The sequence below is a fragment of the Pseudophryne corroboree genome, chromosome 12, assembly GCF_028390025.1.
Source record: "Pseudophryne corroboree isolate aPseCor3 chromosome 12, aPseCor3.hap2, whole genome shotgun sequence".
NCBI classification, from domain to species: Eukaryota; Metazoa; Chordata; class Amphibia; order Anura; family Myobatrachidae; genus Pseudophryne; species Pseudophryne corroboree.
This window is the reverse complement of record NC_086455.1, coordinates 11,344,644-11,369,073: the sequence shown is the minus strand read 5'-3', so window position 1 is coordinate 11,369,073 and position 24,430 is coordinate 11,344,644. Positions and strand designations below refer to the sequence as shown.

Sequence of the window (24,430 nt, the reverse complement as noted above, 5' to 3'; positions counted from 1 at the left end):
CATTAGGTTTGCGTCCGACTCAGAACGAGGCCCTGTGTCACTTGGCACCTGAAGTTCTGCCGAGATGTGTGCAAGTAGATAATAGCGAATTCTAATCTCTTATTCTAGATATAAACACTAATATACCCACATGTGCCTCACTTCTACACTTATCCCGGCTCTGTCCTGTGAGAAATTACCATTACTGGAGCACACAGGGGTGAATCACACTTTTAATGCAGGTGAGGCAGAGATCTGGGCCTTGCTGCCGCCCCTCTCTATACCCACCATAAACTTGTGCTCTGAGTATAGCTTGCCCCATTACTTAGCATCAGGCCACGCTCTGTGTCATACTGCCATCTGCTGGCCGGCACAGAGATCAATCACAGGACGGGAACTCGGTCATCTTCATACGGTTAGAAATGGCCTTTCAGTTGGGCCGGAGATAGAAACAAAGATTGTGCATCATAAATTAGCAGGATTTTCCACCGTCAAGAGACTTTGTTGGCGTTAATCGGTTTGTACCTGTCTTGGTGCAACTTCTATGAGATGACATTGCGCCTAATCAGATTTTACTCCACCTCTCCGCACACCTATGATGTGGAGTTATGTCCAGAGAGCAGGGGGGAGGGGTACACCTTGTATTTCATATTTAATGCAGTTGGCAATGTTACTGTAGAGCCTCCCTGTATACAATATTTGTTGCTGCGGCTGTATTGCTTTGAGTGCAGATATATAGATCTCTGCTTGTACAGACTCTGGAACAGGCTACAGACATAAGGCTGACCATGCGAATAGCATCTAGCTCTCTGGTCCACCCTTACTTTACGTAGACTCTGACCTTGCAACTTGTAAATTGTCATAGCAAAGCAGACGTTTACTGGGAATTTAAGTCTCTTAAGCTGGAAGGAAAAGTTATTGGGAATTTGAGGAATAAATAAATGTTCACATTTACCACATCCTGTCATACTTAATACCTCAGGAGACAGGCCAGGATGACGCAGAGCCTTAGTATCACCCACCTCTGCACGTCAGGAGGAACATCAGGATGACGTAGGGGCCTTAGTGTCACCCATGTCTACACCTCAGGTGGACGGCTGGGATGGGGCGGCGTCTTACTGTCACCCACCTCTGCACCTCAGTAGGAAGGCCGGGATGACGTGGGGCCTTAGTGTGACCCACCTCAACACTTCAGGAGGAAGGCCAGAAGGACACTGGGCCTTAGTGTCACTCACCTCTGAACCTCAGGAGGAATGATGGGATGACGTGGGGTCTTAGTGTCACCCACTTCTGCACCTCAGGAGGAAGGCCGGGATGACATGGGGCCTTACTGTCACTCACCTCTGCACCTCAGGAGGAATGACGGGATGGCGTGGGGCCTTAGTGTTACCCACCTCTGCACCTCAGGAGGAAGGCTGTGATGACGTGGGGCTTTAGGCCTTAGTGTCACCGACCTCTGCACCTCAGGAGGAAGGCTGTGATGACGTGGGGCTTTAGGCCTTAGTGTCACCCACCTCTGCACCTCAGTAGGAAGGCCGGGATGACGTGGGGCCTTAGTGTGACCCACCTCAACACCTCAGGAGGAAGGCCAGAAGGACACTGGGCCTTAGTGTCACTCACCTCTGAACCTCAGGAGGAATGATGGGATGACGTGGGGTCTTAGTGTCACCCACTTCTGCACCTCAGGAGGAATGCCGGGATGACATGGGGCCTTACTGTCACTCACCTCTGCACCTCAGGAGGAATGACGGGATGGCGTGGGGCCTTAGTGTTACCCACCTCTGCACCTCAGGAGGAAGGCTGTGATGACGTGGGGCTTTAGGCCTTAGTGTCACCGACCTCTGCACCTCAGGAGGAAGGCTGTGATGACGTGGGGCTTTAGGCCTTAGTGTCACCCACCTCTGCACCTCAGGAGGAAGGCTGTGATGACGTGGGGCTTTAGGCCTTAGTGTCACCCACCTCTGCACCTCAGGAGGAAGGCAGTGATGACGTGGGGCTTTAGGCCTTAGTGTCACCCACCAGACTGCACTTCAGGGGGAAGGTTGGGATGGTGCGTGTCCTTAGTTTCACCCCCCTCCTCTCTGCACCTCAGGAGGAAGGCCGGGATGACGTGGGGCCTTAGTGTCACTCACTTCTGCACCTCAGGAGAAAGGCCGGGATGACATGTGGCCTTAGCATCACTCACCTCTGCACCTCAGGAGGAATGCAGTAATGACCTGGGGCCTTACTATCATTCATACCTGTACCTCAGGAGGAACGCCGGGATGATACGGGGTCTTAGCGTCACCACCTCTGCACCTCAGGAGGAAGCCCGGGATGACATGGGGTCTTAGCGCCACACACTTCTGCACCTCAGGAGGAAGGCTAGGATGACGCGGGGCCTTAGTGCCACTCACCTCAGCACCTTAGGAGGAAGACCAGGATGACACAAGGCCTTAGTGTCACCTCCCCTTTGCACCGCAGGAGGAAGGCCGTGATGACATGGAGCAGTAGTGTCACTAACCTATACACCTCAGGATATAGGCCAGGATGACGCGGGGCCTTAGTGGAATGCCGTAATGACACATGTCCTTAATGTCACTCACCTCTGAACCTTAGAAGAAAGGCCGGGATGACGCAGGGCCTTAGTGCCACTCTCCTCTGCACCTTAGGAGGAAGGCCAGGATGACACAGGGCCTTAGTGTCACCCACCTCTGCACCTCAGGAGGAAAGCTGGGATAACGCGGGGCCTTACAGTCACTCAGCTCTGAACCTCAGGAGGAAGGTCGTGATGATGTGGGGCCTTAGTGTCACCCACCTCAGGAGGAACGCTGGGATGACGTGGGGCCTTAGCATCACTCACCTCTGCACCTCAGGATTAATGCCGGGATGACAAGGGGCCTTAGCATCACTCACCTCTGCACCTCAGGAGGAAGGCCATGATAACGTGGGGCCTTACTGTCACTCACCTCTGCACCTCAGGAAGAACGCCGGGATGACACAGGGCCGTAGCGCCACACACTTCTGCACCTCTGGAAGAAGGCTCGGATGACGCAGGGCCTTAGTGTCACCCACCACCGCACCTCAGCGCCACACACTACTGTACCTCAGGAAGAAGGCCGTAATGATGTAGGGGCCTTAGTGTCACTCACCACTGCACCTTAGGAGAAAGGCCGGGATGACGCGGGGCCCTAGTGCCACTCACCTCTGTACCTTAGGAGGAAGGCCAGGATGACACAGGGACTTAGTGTCACCCACCTCTGCACCTCAGGAGTAAGGCTGGGATAACGCGGGGCCTTACAGTCACTCACCTCTGATCCTCAGGAGGAAGGCCAGGATGACACAGGGCCTTAGTGTCACCTACCTCCGTACCTCAGGTGGAAGGCCGGGATAACGTGGGGCCTTAGCGCCACACACTTCTGCACCTCAGGAGGAAGGCTGTAATGATGTGGGGGCCTTGGTGTCACTCACTTCTGCACCTCAGGAGGAAGACCAGGATGACGTGGGGCCTTAGTGTCATCAACCTATACACCTGAGATAGGCTAGGGTGACGCGGGGCCTTAGTAGAATGCTGTAATGATGCAGGTCCTTAGTGTCACTTACCTCTGAACCTTAGGAGAAAGGTCGGGATGACACAGGGCCTTAGTGTCACCCACCTCTGCACCTCAGGAGGAAGGCTGGTATAACGTGGGGCCTTACAGTCACTCATCTCTGAACCTCAGGAGGAAGGCCAGGATGATGCTGACCTTAGTATCACCCACCTCTGCACCTCAGGAGGAAGTCTGGGATTACGTGGAGCCTTCCTGTCATTCACCTCTGCACCTCAGGATTAACGCTGGGATGACATGGGGCCTTAGCGTCACTCACCTCTGCACCTCAGGAGGAAGGCCGGGATGATGCACCTCAGGATTAACGCCGGGATGACAAGGGGCCTTAGCATCACTGACCTCTGCACCTCAGGAGGATGGCCATGATAACGTGGGGCCTTACTGTCACTCACCTCTGCACCTCAGGAAGAACTCCGGGATGACGCGGGGCCTTTGTGTCACCCACCTCTGCTCCTCGGGTGGAAAGCCAGGATCACGCGGGGCCTTGGTGTCACTCACCCCTGCACACAAGGAGGAAGGCCAGGATGATGCAGGGCCTTAGTGTCACCCACCACTGCACCTTAAGAGAAAGGCTGGGATGACGCGGGGCCTTAGTGTCACCCAACCCTGCACCTCAGGAGGAAGGCCAGGATGATACTGGTCTTAGTGTCGACCACCTCTGCAACTCAGGAGGAAGTCTGGGATGATGCGAGGCATTAGTGTCGCCCACCTCAGGATGAAGTCTGGGATGATGCGAGGCATTAGTGTCGCCCACCTCTGCACCTAAGGAGGAAGGCCGGGATGATGCGGGGCCTGTAGACTACTTCAGCTCAGTAGAGGACTGAGGTGTGGCCTGTGAGAGCTGTGCCTCCATGGCAATGGATTGCAGGCTGCAGAGCGAGATGTTTATCTTGGCTGAGCCCGCACTGAATAAAGGTTTATATTAGGGATTAGGCTATTTATAGCTTGGTGTCATGCTACTTGTGTCCACTGCCAAAGTCATTAATTGTGAAGTTCTTGCATGGCTCCACATTCCATTCGTCTTTCATGTACAGAGTGATCCCCTCCCTCAGATGAGGGGTCTGACTGTGCTCCCATTCTGTTTACTGTGCACTCAGCTCTACAGACCCTTCTAATTATCTGAACGTCTTTATTTATTCCAATTAATCAGCGCTTAATCCCACCAAAGTGCATTAGTATGTCAGAAATAAGTGAAATGTTTCTTTTCAGCTGAATGTATGCATTATGTCTACATTAGCCCTTGCATAGAGCTAACATGTCACCATTTACAGCTTACAGGTGGGGCTTCTCTATCTGGCTGCTCTGTGACCTACATCCACTTATTGCACCTGGTGTTTCACCCACTAGAACGGAACGATAGATGATCCTTGTTACATGTAATCATGTTTTCTACATATACACGGTGGAGTCACATTATTTTGACCACCAGCTAATAGCCGGGATCCGATCTCTAGGTCGACACTATCTAGTTCAACCACTATTGGTCGACAGGGTTTCTAGGTCGACCAGGTCTCTAGGTTGACATGTTCTAGGTCAAAAGGTCGACATGAGTTTTTCACGATTTTTTTTCTTCTTTTTAACCTTTTCATACTTAACGTTCCACACGGACTACGATTGGAACGGTTATCTGTGCCGAGTGGAGCGAAGCACCTTGCCCGAAGCATGGCGAGCGGACACGGTGCACTAATTGGGGTTCCCGGTCACTCTACAAAGAAAACGACACCAAAAAAAACATAAAAAACTCCTATCGACCGTTTGACCTGTCGACCTAAAGACCCTGTTGACGTAAAGACCCTGTCGACCTAGAGACACTGTCGACCTAGTTACTATCTACCTTCCATACCACACCCCTAATAGCCAGAGTAACCGCTGTGTGCATTACAGACAGCAGCTAGACCGGCGGTTAGTGACTCGATAAGGAGCTGATAGGTTGGCAAAGGTCATGTTGGCGGTAGGGTTACCACCTCATCCCTATAACTCTGGACACATATTAATTACACAGGTTCTGTGGCTGGCTGACTTCAATACTCCATTTCACCTGGTTTTAATCAGCCACAGAACCTGTGTAATTAATGTGTGTCCAGAATTATAGGGATGAGGTGGTAACCCTAGTTGACGGTGAGCTGCTCCAATGTAGCGTGTCGTCGTCCCTCGCGCACTTTCGTAGCCGACATTCACTTCACATCAGTGGCACTTGGTGCCTCGCAGTTTCCACGTCAGTTATTAGCAATGGCGCCATTTGTCCAGTCACGATACACCTTCACCATAGCAGCACGCGGACAGGTCACAGACTGCGCTGTGTCAGAAATACCGCCGTCCTTGGCCCGAAAGCCGATAATCATCCCTTTTTGCAACTCGGATAAATCGCCCCTTTCACCCATGACAGCAACGAGTGATGCGTGTGCAGACGGTCTTTCACACACCTTATATACCAGCAATCCAGCGCACCTCACGGGACGTACTATATGGGCTACGCGCTGCCGACATCAAATTGGAGGTAATAATTATATGACTCTACCGTGTATATTGGGAATGTTCTCATGGATAATCTTCTCATTGGCTGCAGGTTGCTCTAGTCCCGTGATGTTCTTGTGCTCTGATTGGCTGCAGGGTCATATAATCTTGTGGGTAATCTAAACCTCTGATTGGCTGCAAGCTGCTCTTTCCCTGTAAATATTCGAATGTTCTGATTGGCTACAGGTTGGTGCCTAATTACAGCACGTATGTAAACTAGTGACGGAACACTCAAGGTTTATACACAGACATGGTACTTAGCCTACAGTATGTATACCATGGTGACTTGATTGGTGAACATGTATCACAAAAACAATATACACAAGCTAAACATACAAAACCACCCCACTGTGCAATACACAACCAGCAGTACAAGTGGAAGGCGGAATATTCCGGTATCATGGATCACAAGCAGACTACACGTGTGTTGCAGCTAGCCTTCTCCTCATGCGCTGATTCTGAGAGAGACACAAATCCAAATGTGAAAGAATCCCGCAGATGCGTCTGACTCAGAATGAGGCCCTTAGCGTCTAGCAATACGTTCCTAAATCATGGCTTGTGCGCAGTCTTTCATGTCCCCTCTCTCACTTGTCCATCAGCAGATAGTACTGTATACTGTCAATGCAAAATAAACACTTTTGCATTTAGACTATGGGGGTAATTCCAAGTTGATCGCAGCAGGAATTTTGTTAGCGGTTGGGCAAATCCATGTGCACTGCAGGGGAGGCAGATGTAACATGTGCAGAGAGAGTAAGATTTGGGTGTGGTGAGTTAAATCTGCAATCTAAATTGCAGTGTAAAAATAAAGCAGCCAGTATTTACCCTGCACAGAAACAAAATAACCCACCCAAATCTAACTCTCTCTGCACATGTTATATCTGCCTCCCCCGCACTGCACATGGTTTTGCCCAACTGCTAAAAAATTTCCTGCTGCGATCAACTTGGAATTAGCCCCTATGTGTATATGCACTGTGTATGATCAGCACCACAACAGGGTGTCAGTGTGCCTTGTGCTGCGCGCTAAACCTGTGACATCATGATGTCATGCCCTAGGGGGCAGGGCCACCGGCTCTGGGATGTAGAGCACAGACCAAAGCGTCCCAATGACGCTTCGGGCAGCTCCACAGGCTGCCTTCCTGGAGTGTTCCTTAGACGCCCTGGGTGGCTCTGCAGCATATTTGCCTACATTCCCACAAGCTGCGGGTAACTCATGATATTTCGGGTAGTCCCCTGCAGCCCCGGCAGGCAGAATGGGGGTAAAATCATGGTGACAGTGTGATGGGGGTGGGGCAAAAGGACATGAATTACATTTTCACATCTTGGGGTTAGGCCCCGATCCTGAAGCGGCCTGGTCCGTCTTCCCTCTGGGCTTCTCCCGGAGAGGAGACAAAAGTAGGAAAGCATGCGCTGCAGCAGTGCTACTGGCTGCAAGGTGCCATTCCATGCACTGTACAAGCTGCATGCAGGTGCTGTGGGGCAGCGACCGTGCTGCCTGCAGGGCCCTGCTCCCTGTGTGACAGTCCCGCTCGCACACCCCTAGTTACGGCCCTGTACGTGGCTACGTGGGATGTATCACTTAGCTACTTCCTGCTGGCCAAATCTTCCATGGTCATCAATTATTAAGAGCAGCCTCAAGAATAAGAGAGTCTATGACCGGCGGTACAATGTTTTATGTCCGCTCCCTGATAGCGATAACTCTGTGACGGGGATGTGGGAGATTACAGTGTCTGTGTCAGTCAGCTTTCCTTGGACTGTGGAGAATTCCCCCCCCCCCCCCCCCCCACACACACACACACACACACACACACACACACTCTGGGGGAGATGTACTATGCATTGGAGAGTGATAAAGTAGGCTGGGTTTGGAAAATGACAGGAGCTGACTGGCTGTTGCTTTATCTCTCTCCATTTTATCACTCTAGGAGGCTTAGTACATCTGCCCCTCTGTCGCTGACTGGGTGTTCATCTGCCCCTCTGTGACTTTGTGCCAAAGGATGTATTAATGTGACATTGTACTGAACATTGCTTTATTGTAAAACAAGGTGGGAATTTCTGGAAATGGGGGCAATAAAAAAAATCTGCTGTACACATATAGCACCCAATCAGATTCTAGGGGCCCACATGACGCTTGTAGAATCACAAGTACCAGAGTGACTTTCCATCAATAGCTGCCAGTGAGTGCTGGGACATGTAGTTCCTCAATACAAATATAATAAATAAATAACTTTTTACCTCAGAACTTCCTTCTTCCTTCCGTCTTTGTAATCCAATGAGGAAATAAAACAGCCCTCAGCATTTTCTATGCTGCAGCCCTAGGCTGGGTACACACCCGATAGATTTATCTGCAGACAGCCCGTCGCGCTGACTGAGAGGCCGGTAAGTTATACCCCTTTCAAATCGCAATGCCAGGTCCCACCTGGGAATTGGAAGCAGGTCTTCCCGGGTGCGCCCCAGCGTTCGCACTGGCTTCCCGATCCGGCATATTGCAGGGGACTGCAGAGGCATCAGGGGCGGGTGTGGAGGTCACATCGACCCAGCAATATACCGGGTCAATACCGGGTTATTTGTGCGGTGTAAAAGGGGTATTATACACACTTATCAATCGTCTGCTCAATATATCCAGGCAGACATTACAAGTGATTGGGCATTTACATTTGCACGCTAGTTGTGATGTCACTGTCAGCAGCTCCTCCGGCCGCCTCGTGAGCTGATAAATTTGCTAGATATATTGTCATCGCCTGTACACACACAGATGCTGAACGGACCATATATTGCACAGTGTGTACCCAGCATTACTTGCCTCCCACCCGCCTATAGACCTCTCATAGAGGATCTGGTCCTGCACTGATAAAGCTGGAGCCGGTTCCCACTATCACAGGGTAACACCAGGCTGCGGCCCCGCCGTTATTGGAAAGACCAGTCCAATCTGGCTCGTAGCCTAATGCCTAGCTAGTAGCTGAAGCGTTCTTGGCAAATAGGGGCCTCAGCGTTTAGGGTTTATTTTAGATAAAATACACACAACGCATGAACAGCGAGATTACAGCTCGGATCCTACAGTCTTCTAAAATGTGGCGGGACTGATTCTGTAATAAACTTAATACTGACTAAAGTCATGCAAGCATTCTAGCATTCTACCACTAAGGGGCGCTGTTCTATTGGGATCTCTGGATCATATTTCATTTAACATTGGCCCAACCAATAGTATGGCGACTCTCACTGTTCAGCACAGATGAGGTTTTGTGGGAGAAACAGAAAATAAAGTGAAAATAAACTTGTAAATTCTATTTTGGCCTAACAGTGGACCTTTTAGTCAGTCATGACCAGATAATAGCATTAATTACATGAACGAAAGTACATTTGTAAGGCACCAATTCTCCCTGATATACACTCCTTTACCGAGCATCACTGTACAGCACAACGGTATATGCTGCCACTACACAAATAAGTGTTAACTATAAATATTAATAATATAGGATAGACCTCCTCTAACCTAGTTATAATGAAGGACTGGGTATTCAGCTGGATGAATACAAATTAAATGATATCGGCATTACTGGAAAAAGGAGGGAACACTAGGCTAGGCCCACAGGCTCACATACAGGGACGCGAGTGTAAAGAAATGAGGCTATTTAGCGCTATAATATGGACATGTTAGAAGGACGTTATAGACACAAGGAGTTACAGGAAGCTGCAGAACTGACTGACAACTGACTCCCTCCTGTGATATCATGTGCTCATTGTTCATATACTGCACTAGGGTTTGCATGAGTTATCACGCTGCAGAGCAGGTCACCACAGAGTTCACTGTGTAGCACAGAGCATCTCTCCCTCTGATCGGAGAGACTGTGTCCCCAGCTGAGTACTGGCCAGGTGGCGAAATGCGTTTCTCATTACGTCCAGGTGCAAAAAAAAGGCTTGATGTTTATATATCTGAGGAGGCAAGGGGAGTCTGGTGTCTACATTTTCAGCAGGCTTTGTGTATAGATATAAACAAAGTAATGCCGATATGGGGCCAAGGGGTGGGGGTGAGGGGCAGCAGTACCAATTCACCTGTCCGAGACCCCCTGCTCACCCCTCAGAGCAGCAGTGCAGGGTCAGGCCTGAGCATGCACCAAAGTGTCTCTGAGACCCCGAGGGGACTCAAATGCAAAACCAGCTGTTAGCTTTTATCTGTCCGATGCAAATGACACAACGAAAGCAAGCATCTGATTGGCTACTGCGGCTGAGACAGTTGAATTTAAGTTGGCCGTTACTTCTCCCGCATTGCATGTACCGAACCAAAAGCGCATGCTAGGCGTCTCTGCTTTTACTCCGCCGCTATCTCTCTTAATCCTTGTCATCGTCTAGGCCACCCAGGCGCAAGCAGAGATGGGACTGAAGGGGCTCTGCGTCAGCAGTACCCGCATACACGCAGTGTCGGAAGCCTACGCAGGGCAATAACGCAGCACGCACTCTGCAGTCACCTGTGCGCTCACCTCTGTCTGTATAACTAACTGTGTAGATCAGTATTACACACAGCGCCTTATTGCGGATTCCTTGTAGTAGTAAATGTGGTAGGTTTGGTGAGGGCACTATATCAGCACACCCCTTAGGCCTCAGATAAGTCAGACACAGACATAGCCGGGGTTACACCGGCAGGCCAGCGGTAACAGAGCGAGGGACTGTTTAGCTGGAGACTAGAGTCAGTCGGAGATGTTGTGAAACACCGGGACCTAGGGGTCAGTGCTGAAGCTTCCTGTGATTTGGGTGGGGACATTCCCAGCCTCCTCCTGTCTGTAAGGTCCCAGTGTAATAGCTGGACAGGAGAAAGCCCGTTATACGGCTGCAGAGGGAAAGGCCTAGCAGTGTGACACCTGCAGAGAATATGTGATATTCCCGTTCACCCGCAGTGTACTGCCTCCACCGCCAATGGTCTGTGATCCGCCATCGTCTTCCTGCGCCCAGAGATGGTAAGGGGGCACGCAGAGAGCCACGGCACAGGTAATTATACAACCATGACTCTGCAACATACCACAGAGTTGTTGTTTTCTTCGGGAATCTGCTAAAGCTGTGTACGTGACAACTTCTGACTAGTTTTGTTTGGCCAACCTTCTCTGAAACCACCTGGTACCAGGTGATTTACCAACAAGGGCCCCTCAGTTCCAGTGGGTCACTCTACTGTTACCCAATCAGGTATTGTCATTTTTCTAGCACAGGTCAGCAAATGCCACGCAGCTGCGATTCAGTACGCAGCAGCTGTGCCAAAATAGGCAAATGTCGCAGGGCCCGGATTTGTATTGCGATGCACACTGGAGGCGTCTCCCACCTACCACTTTGGTAGAAAGACGCACCCATAGGACGCACATCAGTCGGTCAGGTCAGATTCCAGGGGAGGGCGGAGAGGGCTGCTACAGTTCTGTAAAAGAATCGGAGGAGCCTCTTGCAACAGCTTCAGGAAGACAGGACTCCGGCTAGAGGGATAGGGAGGCACGTCTTTCATTTACCGTCTTCCTAGGTGCAATTGTCGCTATAGATCACTCCTCCATCTTATGTCCATGTACACCTACCCCACTTCTCTACCCCCTGCACTGCACCACTCTAGGCCTGTGCCTTATGAGGCCTGACTGGTGCAGTGCAGTGCTGTGAGTAGCGTCAACTCTAAATATAGCACTGCCGTAAGGGGAACGTTCTTACTCATGAGAGAACAAAGCAGCTAGTTAATTAATGGCCACACTAACGAGGCCACAGCTGCCCATACAGCCACAGCTGCTGATGTTTTGCTAGACCATCCTGCCAGCCTGTAACAATGGCACGTGCGGCCGCTGACCACATCCCTCCCATTCATTGCGACAGAAGAGATTTGGCAGGGAGGATGCAGAGCTGTTTGGTTTCCTGGCCTCTTCCTGTTTCTTGCCTACGGCGGGGAGGATGTGATACTGAAATAAGCGCAGCACACACGATGTGCTGCGGAGGTGGGATGGGAAGGGGAGCCTGCGGTCGCTCCGATGGTTATAGACAATACCCCAGGTGTGACTGCGCCCGGTACTGTCAATGTCCTGAGGCACAGAAAGTGACATGACTGAAAACTGGGCCCCCAGGGACCCCTGTAGCTATGATCAGGCAGTGCCGTGTTATGTCGGTGCACAACAGGAACACATGCCCCCGATGGGTGGTTGTGGGGTACAGCAAATTGTTATTTGTGCCCCAGTTCTCAGTCATGCTCCCCTCAATGATTATAATATAAAGCAGCAACAATGGGGCGCTATGGACCTGGAGCATCCTGGCATTTCCTGATGTCACCACGGCAACAAGCAGGGCGGCTAGATGCAAATACACACTTTGGGCCTGAAATGGAGGTGGAGCCACTGTGGGTGTAGCAGCCTGCGTCTGATTGGGCAGGGACTGAGATGCGCAGTCAGCATCTCCGCGCACTGTAACACCAGTGGTTTTCTAGATGCGCTTATTACTTGCACTATCGATACTTGCCCCAGCCATATTTGCCCACCCTCCCTCATTCTGCAGGAGACTCCCTGATATAGCAGCGATCTCCCTGACTCCCTGAATAAACCAGCAATCTCCCTGATTGCATCTGACCCCCATTATGCAGCTCTTACATTCTTGGGGGGAAAAAGACATCCAAGATATAAACATTCATATATTCATCAGTGCCATTTCCCTGCATTGGGTATAAGACACAATGATCCCTATGGCTACATACATTTGAAATAAGGTTTCTCGTGGCCACTTACAGTATATGGAACCTCTTGTAAGACACAATACACAAACAAATCCTGCAAAATCTCAGTCTTTTCTTCAACAAGTAGATCTTACTAACGCTGGGGCTCATTACCTACCTTCCAACTTCCATAGTCCTCAGGACGGGACCTGCCGCAACGGAGATGTGCCTCATGATAAGGGGCGGGGCATCGTGTTATGACCCCTCCCCCATTTCAGTAATTTTGGGGGCGTACCCAGTGCTCCCCGAACAGCTGGGCAGCCCCCTACTCACCTCCCCGCACTGTTCAGATGCCGTGCGCATCTATTCAGTGATCACTGGCTGCTTTGTAAAGCTGCGGTGATCACTATCTCTCCTAACCTTCCCCCCGACAGTGGGTGGGACAGCAGGACAGTGTCCAAATAGTAGGACTGTCCTTCTAGAATCAGGACAGCTGGGAGGTATGCATTTACATTTGGATGTAAGTCATGTTTATGACGCGCCTCTCAGATGTGGCAGAACGCGTCTACACTGATAGGTGTCACTGTCACATCTCCCTGACATGCTTTTCCAAAAGTAGGCAAGTATGGCCCAAGCCCTATGGCAGGGGCAGTTTCTCCATCTGACCATGACGCATGATGGGGTAAGGAGCAGGGACGCTTTGAGAGGAGGAGGCCCGGTTGCAGCCGCCTCCATTCATGCCCTCTCCTATCCGCCGGCAGCGCTGAGGGTCTGAGCACTAGAGCGCTCAGACTCTACTGCACATGTGCAGATCTCCGGGAAAATGGCGCGGCGGCCATTTTTCCAGTGATTTTTCTACTGCGCATGCGCAGAACTCCGTGACAGTGGCCGCTGCGCCATTTTAACAGAGTTTTACTTTGAACACAGCCGTGGACGTCGGTGCGGGACTCCAGAGGGGTGAGTATTTAGAAAATGGGTGCAGCGTGTGCGGTGCACCCATTATAGAAACATCAGTGGTCAGGAGCAATCAGGGAGATTGTGAGACTCTTCAGGGAGTCAGGGAGATTGCTGCTGTCTCAGGGAGTCTCCCCTAACAATCACTCTACCCCCCGCCACCCCCAGTGATCTGACATCCAGTGAGTAAGAGGCCCACAGCACGTGTATACAGTGTTTTACTTACTAGCCCATGGAACTACAATTCTCAGCAAGCACTTTATAACACAGGTACGCTTATAATAGAGGTAAGAAACGTGTGGCTTTTCTGCTCCTGTAGAACTACAAGTCCCAACATGCCTTATAGCAGAGATAAGCAGCCTGTGGCTCTCCATGAGTAGTGACGCTATAAGTATTAATGGGTATGGGACTCATGGTCGACAGTGGATAGGTCGACACTGGAAATAAGTTGACATGAAAAAAGGTCGACATGAGTTTTTCATGTTTTTTGGTGTCATATTCTCCGTCAAGTGACCGGGAACCCCAATTAGTGCACCGTGTCCCCTCACATGGCAAGGTGCCTCGCCCCGCTACCGCTGCGCTCGGCACATGTTACCGTTCCCAATCGTAATCCGCGTGGATCGTAAAGTATGAAAAGTCCCCCCCACAAAAAAAATTGTGAAAAACTCAAGTCGACCTTTTTTGCATGTCGACCACCTACCCACTGTCGACCTAATGGGTGTCAACCTGGAGTCCGGATACCACCGTTAATGGCAGAGATAAACAACCTGTGGTGTGGTTTCTGTGGAACTACAAGTCCCAGCATCACCTTTATGGCAATGATAAGCATCCTGTAGCTTTTGTGGATTCCTGCGGAATTACAGGTCCCAGTGTTGTTTGCCTACCTGATCTGATGCGTCTCTTATATAATGTGCTGTCTCTGAGATATATACGGGAGAAAGCGCAGCCCAGTATTCCTACTTCATACAGTATATACCTGGATATCACTGGCAGAACACTACAGTGTCTAGGACATGTCACATACATATATACCTGGATATCACTGGCAGAACACTACAGTGTCTAGGACATGTCACATACATATATATCTGGGTATCACTGGCAGAACACTGCAGTGTCTGGGACATGTCACATACATATATACCTGGGTATCACTGGCAGAACACTACAGTGTCTGGGACATGTCACATACAGTATATACCTGATATCACTGGCAGAACACTACAGTGTCTGGGACATGTCACATACAGTATATACCTGGATATCACTGGCAGAACACTACAGTGTCTGGGACATGTCACATACATATATACCTGGGTATCACTGGCAGAACATTACAGTGTCTGGGACATGTCACATACAGTATATACCTGATATCACTGGCAGAACACTACAGTGTCTAGGACATGTCACATACAGTATATACCTGATATCACTGGCAGAACACTGAGTGTCTGGGACATGTCACATACATATATACCTGATATCACTGGCAGAACACTACAGTGTCTGGGACATGTCACATACAGTATATACCTGATATCACTGGCAGAACACTACAGTGTCTGGGACATGTCACATACATATATACCTGGATATCACTGGCAGAACACTACAGTGTCTGGGACATGTCACATACATATATACCTGGATATCACTGGCAGAACACTACAGTGTCTAGGACATGTCACATACAGTATATACCTGATATCACTGGCAGAACACTACAGTGTCTGGGACATGTCACATACAGTATATACCTGATATCACTGGCAGAACACTACAGTGTCTGGGACATGTCACATACAGTATATACCTGGATATCACTGGCAGAACACTACAGTGTCTAGGACATGTCACATACATATATACCTGATATCACTGGCAGAACACTACAGTGTCTGGGACATGTCACATACAGTATCTATATACCTGGATATCACTGGCAGAACACTGCTTCTGCATTACAGTGTCTGGGACATGTCACATACAGTATATACCTGGATATCACTGGCAGAACACTACAGTGTCTGGGACATGTCACATACATATATACCTAGGTATCACTGGCAGAACACTACAGTGTCTGGGACATGTCACATACATATATACCTGGATATCACTGGCAGAACACTACAGTGTCTGGGACATGTCACATACAGTATCTATATACCTGGATATCACCGGCAGAACACTGCTTCTGCATTACAGTGTCTGGGACATGTCACATACAGTATATACCTGATATCACTGACAGAACACTACAGTGTCTGGGACATGTCACATACAGTATATACCTGGATATCACTGGCAGAACACTACAGTGTCTGGGACATGTCACATACAGTATATACCTGGATATCACTGGCAGAACACTACAGTGTCTGGGACATGTCACATACATATATACCTGATATCACTGGCAGAACACTACAGTGTCTGGGACATGTCACATACATATATACCTGGGTATCACTGGCAGAACACTACAGTGTCTGGGACATGTCACATACAGTATATACCTGATATAACTGGCAGAACACTACAGTGTCTAGGACATGTCACATACAGTATATACCTGGATATCACTGGCAGAACACTGCTTCTGCATTACAGTGTCTGGGACATGTCACATACAGTATATACCTGATATAACTGGCAGAACACTACAGTGTCTAGGACATGTCACATACAGTATATACCTGATATCACTGGCAGAACACTACAGTGTCTGGGACATGTCACATACAGTATATACCTGGATATCACTGGCAGAACACTACAGTGTCTGGGACATGTCACATACATATATACCTGGATATCACTGGCAGAACACTACAGTGTCTGGGACATGTCACATACATATATACCTGGATATCACTGGCAGAACACTACAGTGTCTGGGACATGTCACATACATATATACCTGGGTATCACTGGCAGAACACTACAGTGTCTGGGACATGGCACATACATATATACCTGGATATCACTGGCAGAACACTGCTTCTGCATTACAGTGTCTGGGACATGTCACATACAGTATATACCTGATATCACTGACAGAACACTACAGTGTCTGGGACATGTCACATACAGTATATACCTGGATATCACTGGCAGAACACTACAGTGTCTGGGACATGTCACATACATATATACCTGGATATCACTGATAGAACACTACAGTGTCTGGGACATGTCACATACATATATACCTGGATATCACTGGCAGAACACTACAGTGTCTGGGACATGTCACATACAGTATCTATATACCTGGATATCACTGGCAGAACACTGCTTCTGCATTACAGTGTCTGGGACATGTCACATACAGTATATACCTGATATCACTGACAGAACACTACAGTGTCTGGGACATGTCACATACAGTATATACCTGGATATCACTGGCAGAACACTACAGTGTCTGGGACATGTCACATACAGTATATACCTGGATATCACTGGCAGAACACTACAGTGTCTGGAACATGTCACATACAGTATATACCTGATATCACCGGCAGAACACCGCTTCTGCATTACAGTGTCTGGGACATGTCACATACATATATACCTGATATCACTGGCAGAACACTACAGTGTCTGGGACATGTCACATACAGTATATACCTGATATAACTGGCAGAACACTACAGTGTCTAGGACATGTCACATACAGTATATACCTGGATATCACTGGCAGAACACTGCTTCTGCATTACAGTGTCTGGGACATGTCACATACAGTATATACCTGATATAACTGGCAGAACACTACAGTGTCTAGGACATGTCACATACAGTATATACCTGATATCACTGGCAGAACACTACAGTGTCTGGGACATGTCACATACAGTATATACCTGGATATCACTGGCAGAACACTACAGTGTCTGGGACATGTCACATACAGTATATACCTGGGTATCACTGGCAGAACACTACAGTGTCTGGGACATGTCACATACATATATACCTGATATCACTGGCAGAACACTACAGTGTCTGGGACATGTCACATACATATATACCTGGATATCACTGGCAGAACACTACAGTGTCTAGGACATGTCACATACAGTATATACCTGATATCACTGGCAGAACACTACAGTGTCTGGGACATGTCACATACATATATACCTGATATCACTGGCAGAACACTACAGTGTCTGGGACATGTCACATACATATATACCTGGATATCACTGGCAGAACACTACAGTGTCTGGGACATGTCACATACATATATACCTGATATCACTGGCAGAACACTACAGTGTCTGGGACATGTCACATACATATATACCTGGATATCACTGGCAGAACACTACAGTGTCTGGGACATGTCACATACATATATACCTGGGTATCACTGGCAGAACACTACAGTGTCTGGGACATGTCACATACATATATACCTGATATCACTGGCAGAACACTACAGTGTCTGGGACATGTCACATACATATATATCTGGGTATCACTGGCAGAACACTACAGTGTCTGGGACATGTCACATACATATATACCTGGATATCACTGGCAGAACACTACAGTGTCTAGGACATGTCACATACAGTATATACCTGATATCACTGGCAGAACACTACAGTGTCTGGGACATGTCACATATGTACCGGTCTTTCTCTCTGCAGGTGGAGATGTGGACAGGTGTGAATGCAGGACAAGAACCTTCCTCAGGCAGGAGCCAGGCAGACGTATTAGTAACAGGTAATGTGACCCCTCCTCATTTATTAATGGTGTGCCAGCGTACTGTATACCGGGAGGTAGGAGGCTCTGAGCACAAGCTGGACAGGGACACGGCAATCTACTGGCTGGGCAAGTACCAGATCTGTAACACGGCGTGGGCAAGTGACCGTGCATGGTATACTACATGTGACAGGCCGTGTACTGCTGTATGCATGCTGTGAGATATACAGGGATCAAAGGTCACTAAGGAGCATTCCTGCCGTATAAATGCTGGAGGCCGCTGTCAGAGTGTTTTATACAGGGAGTAAGAGCTAAGGTGACTTGTAATATTCTTATATCATACAATATACTGTACATTATATAATATATGAGAAGTACTTTATAATGTGTATGTCTTTAAGGTAACAGCACCTGTTGTGTTCAGCCTTCTGCACATATGCCTTATAGGAAACAGGGATAGAACAATTTACATCATTAGAATGTTCACAGAAGCACAGATTATTTCAGGAGATGAGTGTATGGATCTTGTGGAAGGCAGTGACCTGTACACAGGTGTGGTTGTGACAGTGAGGACAGGGCTGCATGTGACAGGGGCAGTGACAGCAGGAAGCCACAGACCGAGAGTTATATAGTGGAAGGAGCAGGATTCCCAGCAGCACAGCATATATCAGGAGATGAGTGATGTGTCAGCGAGGACAGGGCTGCATGTGACAGGGGCAGTGACATGATGTGAGGAGGGGAATGGAGGCAGCAGGAAGTCACAGGCTGAGAGTTGTATAGTGGGAGGAGCAGGGTCCCCAGCAGCACAGAGTATATCAGGAGATGAGTGATGTGTCAGTGAGGACAGGGCTGCATGTGACAGGGGCAGTGACATGATGTGAGGAGGGGAATGGAGGCAGCAGGAAGTCACAGACTGAGAGTTATATAGTGGGAGGAGCAGGATCCCCAGCAGCACAGAGTATATCAGGAGATGAGTGATGTGTCAGTGAGGACAGGGCTGCATGTGACAGGGGCAATGACATGATGTGAGGAGGGGAATGGAGGCAGCAGGAAGTCACAGACTGAGAGTTGTATAGTGGGAGGAGCAGGGTCCCCAGCAGCACAGAGTATATCAGGAGATGAGTGATGTGTCAGTGAGAACAGGGCTGCATGTGACAGGGGCAGTGACATGATGCGAGGAGGGGAATGGAGGCAGCAGGAAGCCACAGACCGAGAGTTGTATAGTGGGAGGAGCAGGGTCCCCAGCAGCACAGAGTATATCAGGAGATGAGTGATGTGTCAGTGAGAACAGGGCTGCATGTGACAGGGGCAGTGACATGATGTGAGGAGGGGAATGGAGGCAGCAGGAAGCCACAGACCGAGAGTTATATAGTGGGAGGAGCAGGGTCCCCAGCAGCACAGAGTATATCAGGAGATGAGTGATGTGTCAGTGAGGACAGGGCTGCGTGTGACAGGGGCAGTGACATGATGTGAGGAGGGGAATGGAGGCAGCAGGAAGTCACAGACTGAGAGTTATATAGTGGAAGGAGCAGTGTCCCCAGCAGCACAGAGTATATCAGGAGATGAGTGATGTGTCAGTGAGGACAGGGCTGCATGTGACAGAGGGCAGTGACATGATGTGAGGAGGGGAATGGAGGCAGCAGGAAGCCACAGACTGAGAGTTATATAGTGGGAGGAGCAGAGTCCCCCAGCAGCACAGAGTATGTCAGGAGATGAGTGATGTGTCAGTGAGGACAGGGCTACATGTGACAGGGGCAGTGACATGATGTGAGGAGGGGAATGGAGGCAGGAGGAAGCCACAGACTGAGAGTTATGTAGTTGAAGGAGCAGGGTCCCCAGCAGCACAGAGTATATCAGGAAATTAATTATGTGAATTGAGGAAGGAGAGTGTTACTTTCTAAAGTTTACTTCTCATATATTGTAAATAATTGATTCTTTAAGATCAGCACAATCTTCCCTCTGTATAGAAGAGACACAGAACCATATTTTCATCCATGTGAATACCACAATCTCTCTCTGTACAGAACCATATTTGCCTGTGGAAAACTTGCAGAAATGTCTGAGAAATAGCGACAGTCTTGCTGCCAGTGAAACAGATGTACAGAACGGTTTCCCGGCAGTATAGGCCAGTCCCGGCGCTGCTATTCTCTCCTTAGTACATCAGGAGAGCAGCAGCATGTCAGCATACATGAGGAAACATTAGGCAGGCTTCATGCATGTATGTAAGGGGATGTCTGCAGTATATGCTGGGTCTCCAGGACCAGCTGTGCCCCCCACCTCAGCACCTCCCAGGCCACACAAGGCCAGGTACTGGGACCCTGCCATAACAAAGACCTCAGGTTATACTGTATTAGGGCTGTGCAGCCCTCTCCCCTCCCCAGCCTGTGGGCGGGACAGGTCTCAAGTTCCTCAAGGAAGTTGCCTGAGAAGTTATCATCACCAGAGAAGTTGTGAGGCTGTCAGAGGCGGGAGTCCCCATCCACCAGCCAAGGTGCTGCAGCTGCAGGGTAAGTCAGGGGTGGGGGGGCATGCAGGGGCTCTTGCCCCATCAGGGGACCCTTCTCCCCCTGCCTCTTCTGTCTGCTGCAAACAGCTGGATGCTCTCCTCATACTAAGCCAGGCAGCACAGAGGAGCATTGGAGTAATGGGGCATATTGCAATAAGTGTCAGCCTTTCTGTGCAGCAAGTTACTTATATTCCTGTAATACCTGGCCTGACATGCCTGGCATACAACCTGTGCCAATCAGCCTGGCACCAGCTGACATGCACGGTGCCAGCATCTTGCAGCTAGTGGAAGGGGGCAGAGGTCCAATATTTCCGCTGCAATAGTCCAGGTCTATGCATAAAGTGAGGGGTTAATAGTATACCACCAATGCTGGTGCTTTTCCTATTCATATCTATGCATGCTATGTTTCAGTACTATGGGGAGGGGGTATGCCCCCCCCCCCCCATACACAGCTGTTGCCTATGGTGACCGCATTATGTCTAAGTGCCTGTGCATGGGACATAGTACAGCGCCATGGACTATGCTAGCGCCCTGTGTATAAATGTTAGTAAATGAGCAATGCTCGGCTATGGAATAACTCCTGCTCTCCCTGGCGAATGCTTAGTCTTGTACAGACACGCCGGGAGGAATGCTCCCACACTCTCCATACCACACCGGTGGGGAATTCCTGGGACATTGGATGGTATTTTATATTTGGGCGGCGGCGCAGGACACCAGGTGCTGTAACGCTGCGTCTTGCCGGAGATAAGGTCTCGGCTCTCCCAGCCGGCCTTTCTCTGCCTGCAGTAAAACCTAATAGCCTGCTTGGCCCTGAACTTCATGATAAAAGAGCTTAGCCCCATCCCTCCCCGCCAGGTAACGGCGGTACTGATCACTACCACCTCTGCCGGGACGCCGCTCCATGAATCCACTACTCTTCTTGTGTCTTTATTGTAGCCGATGCTATTGGGTGACCGTGAACCTTTTGACTGTGACTACTAACCCCACATCCTCTCTGTCTTTAATATCCTTCCTTCCTGCCTTGTGCCTTATTTTTCTGCGTGTCTGTAGTAAATAAGATTTGCACCTTTGGTCCACAATGGCGTGTCAGGGGGAGGGGGAGAGCAGTAGGACAGAGGGACGCTGACAGGTCAGAGTGATTTCTGGAGGAACAGTGAGCTGTCAGTCACCGTGAGTGTGAAGATGGACAGGAAGCGCACGCTGTGTCGTGTTGCAATATTGCTACCTTTAACCCTTTCATTCCTGCAGCCTGCCAGCGACAGCAGTAAGAGAAATACCTCCACATAGCTGCCAAACGTCCCTACTTTCCGTTACAATATAGAGCTTTCTGCGTGGTTTTGTCCCCGTTTCTCAATACTGACTAGCTGCACAGTAATATTCCCGCCATATCGGCCGCAGAACCTGTGTAATCCGTGAGCCTCCCGGTTTAAAGGGGTAGTATGGTAAGCCTATACTTTATCTCTCTCAAAGATTTGACACACCTCCCCCACAGTGTCTGATTAGCAGGACGCAACCGCTTTACAGGTTGTACCAGTGCATCTGTGTGAGATCAGGTGGGTTACAAATGCCTGTCAGCTGACTAACTCACCTGTGTTCAAGAATGGAGGAAGTCTATTTATCCTGCGCATTTGGGAGCGCTCTAAGGCTTGATGTTGATGGTGGGTAACGTTACTATATAGATAAAGCAATTTAGATTCCAGTCATTGTTTGGCGTACGTCATATCCACCTATATGTTACTGGTGCCCGGGGAGCCTATAAACTTCTGTTGCTTGACCCCACAATGTTATAGTATGCAGGACTCCTCCATGCTAGGGGTGGATTTAACAAGTCCACGGGGGTAATTCAGAGTTGATCGCAGCAGCAAATCTATTAGCAGTTGTGCAAAACCATGTGCAGTGCAGGGGAGGCAGATGTAACATGTGCAGAGAGTTAGATTTGGGTGGGTTATTTTGTTTCTGTGCAGGGTAAATACTGGCTGCATTATTTCTACACTGCAACTTAGATTTCAGTTTGAACACACCCCACCCAAATCTAACTCTCTCTGCACATGTTACATCTGCCCCACCTGCACCGCACATGGGGGGTAATTCCAAGTTGATCGCAGCAGGAAATTTTTTAGCAGTTGGGCAAAACCATGTGCACTGCAGGGGAGGCAGATATAACATGTGCAGAGAGAGTTAGATTTGGGTGTGGTGTGTTCAATCTGCAATCTAATTTGCAGTGTAAAAATAAATCAGCCAGTATTTACCCTGCACAGAAACAAAATAACCCACCCAAATCTATCTCTCTCTGCACATGTTATATCTGCCTCCCCTGCAGTGCACATGGTTTTGCCCAACTGCTAAAAAATGTCCTACTGCGATCAACTTGGAATTGCCCCCCATGGTTTTGCCCAACTGCTAATAAATTTGCTGCTGCGATCAACTCTGAATTAGGCCCCATGTACTGTTCCCAAAGGTGGATTGTCCAGGCCACAGGTTCTAAAGCAAGTTGTTGGTGGGTTTTTTTTTTACTCCATTAGAATACGCCATTAAGCTGCCCTCCTGTGACTCAGAGGGTGGAATTCAATTGTTTGGAAAGTCGGTTGGGTGTCTATTTTTTCCCCCCTGTCTATTAGGTAGGAAAAAAACAGACACCCAATTGACTTTTCAAACAATTGAATATCCCCCAGTGTGTGGTCTTCTATGGTATTGGGAGGTCTACATCTAAAATATTAAAGTGCACACAATATGCGATCTGATCTGACCATTGCGAGAGCATGTAAACCTGTTCTCTGCTAACGCTCCTGCATACACACCTATATAATAGTTGGCCCGATATTTTGTTATCTGGCGGACTATTGTACCCAGCAATACAGAGATGTTTTCCCCCCAGCTTGCAATGATATTGGTGGATCAGCATTGTTGAGGCAGCCCCTAATCCCTATGGTGGATCGTCACTCAGGCCAGTCCCTACTTATGGATATCAAAAGCAGTAACATGCAAAATACTGATAAGATATAACCCCAATTTTTATGTAAGACCTTTTAACACTTAGGGGTATATTCAATTGAAGTCGGATCCATTCCAACATTCATTTGTCGGAATGGATCCGACCTGGCCTATTCAATGGACATCTCAATTCCACTTTTACAAAAGTCGAATTGAGATGTGGGAGGGGGAGGGGGGAGACGGGAGAGAGCTGCTGGCAAACGGGGGAGAGCAGCGCTACAGCAGCAGCAGCTGCCCCCGTCCCTCCTGTCTCACAGCCGCCGCTCTGTCCCCCGTCACAGCCGCCGCTCTGTCCCCCGTCACAGCCGCCCCCTCTCTCCCAGCCGCCGCTCACGGCAGCGTCCACCCGGCTCCAGCAAGCGACGTGTCGCTTGCTGTCCCCGCCTCGGCTCTCCCCCTCTCCTGCTCTAATCCCTCATCTCAGTCCGATGTTTTTTTATGTCGGACTGAGATGGTCGAAAAGGGGGCCAAAACCTGTCGGTTTTGGCCTCGTTTTCGACACAAGCACGTGGATCGGCA

General features: G+C 49.3%; 1 protein-coding gene across 3 annotated transcripts in view; it reads left to right on the top strand.

Annotated features, from left to right (window-relative positions):
- TNFAIP8L2 (TNF alpha induced protein 8 like 2) overlaps nt 1-24,430 on the top strand; it is a 416,345-nt gene that overhangs the window by 378,123 nt on the left and 13,792 nt on the right. For 2 of the 3 annotated variants that reach the window (XM_063946986.1, XM_063946985.1), the window contains exon 3: nt 18,360-18,435. The gene's annotated coding sequence lies outside the window, so the exon portion shown is untranslated. Of the gene's footprint in view, nt 1-18,359; nt 18,436-20,848; nt 20,922-24,430 lie in introns of those variants that run through there. The other variant, XM_063946984.1, reaches the window with a different exon arrangement.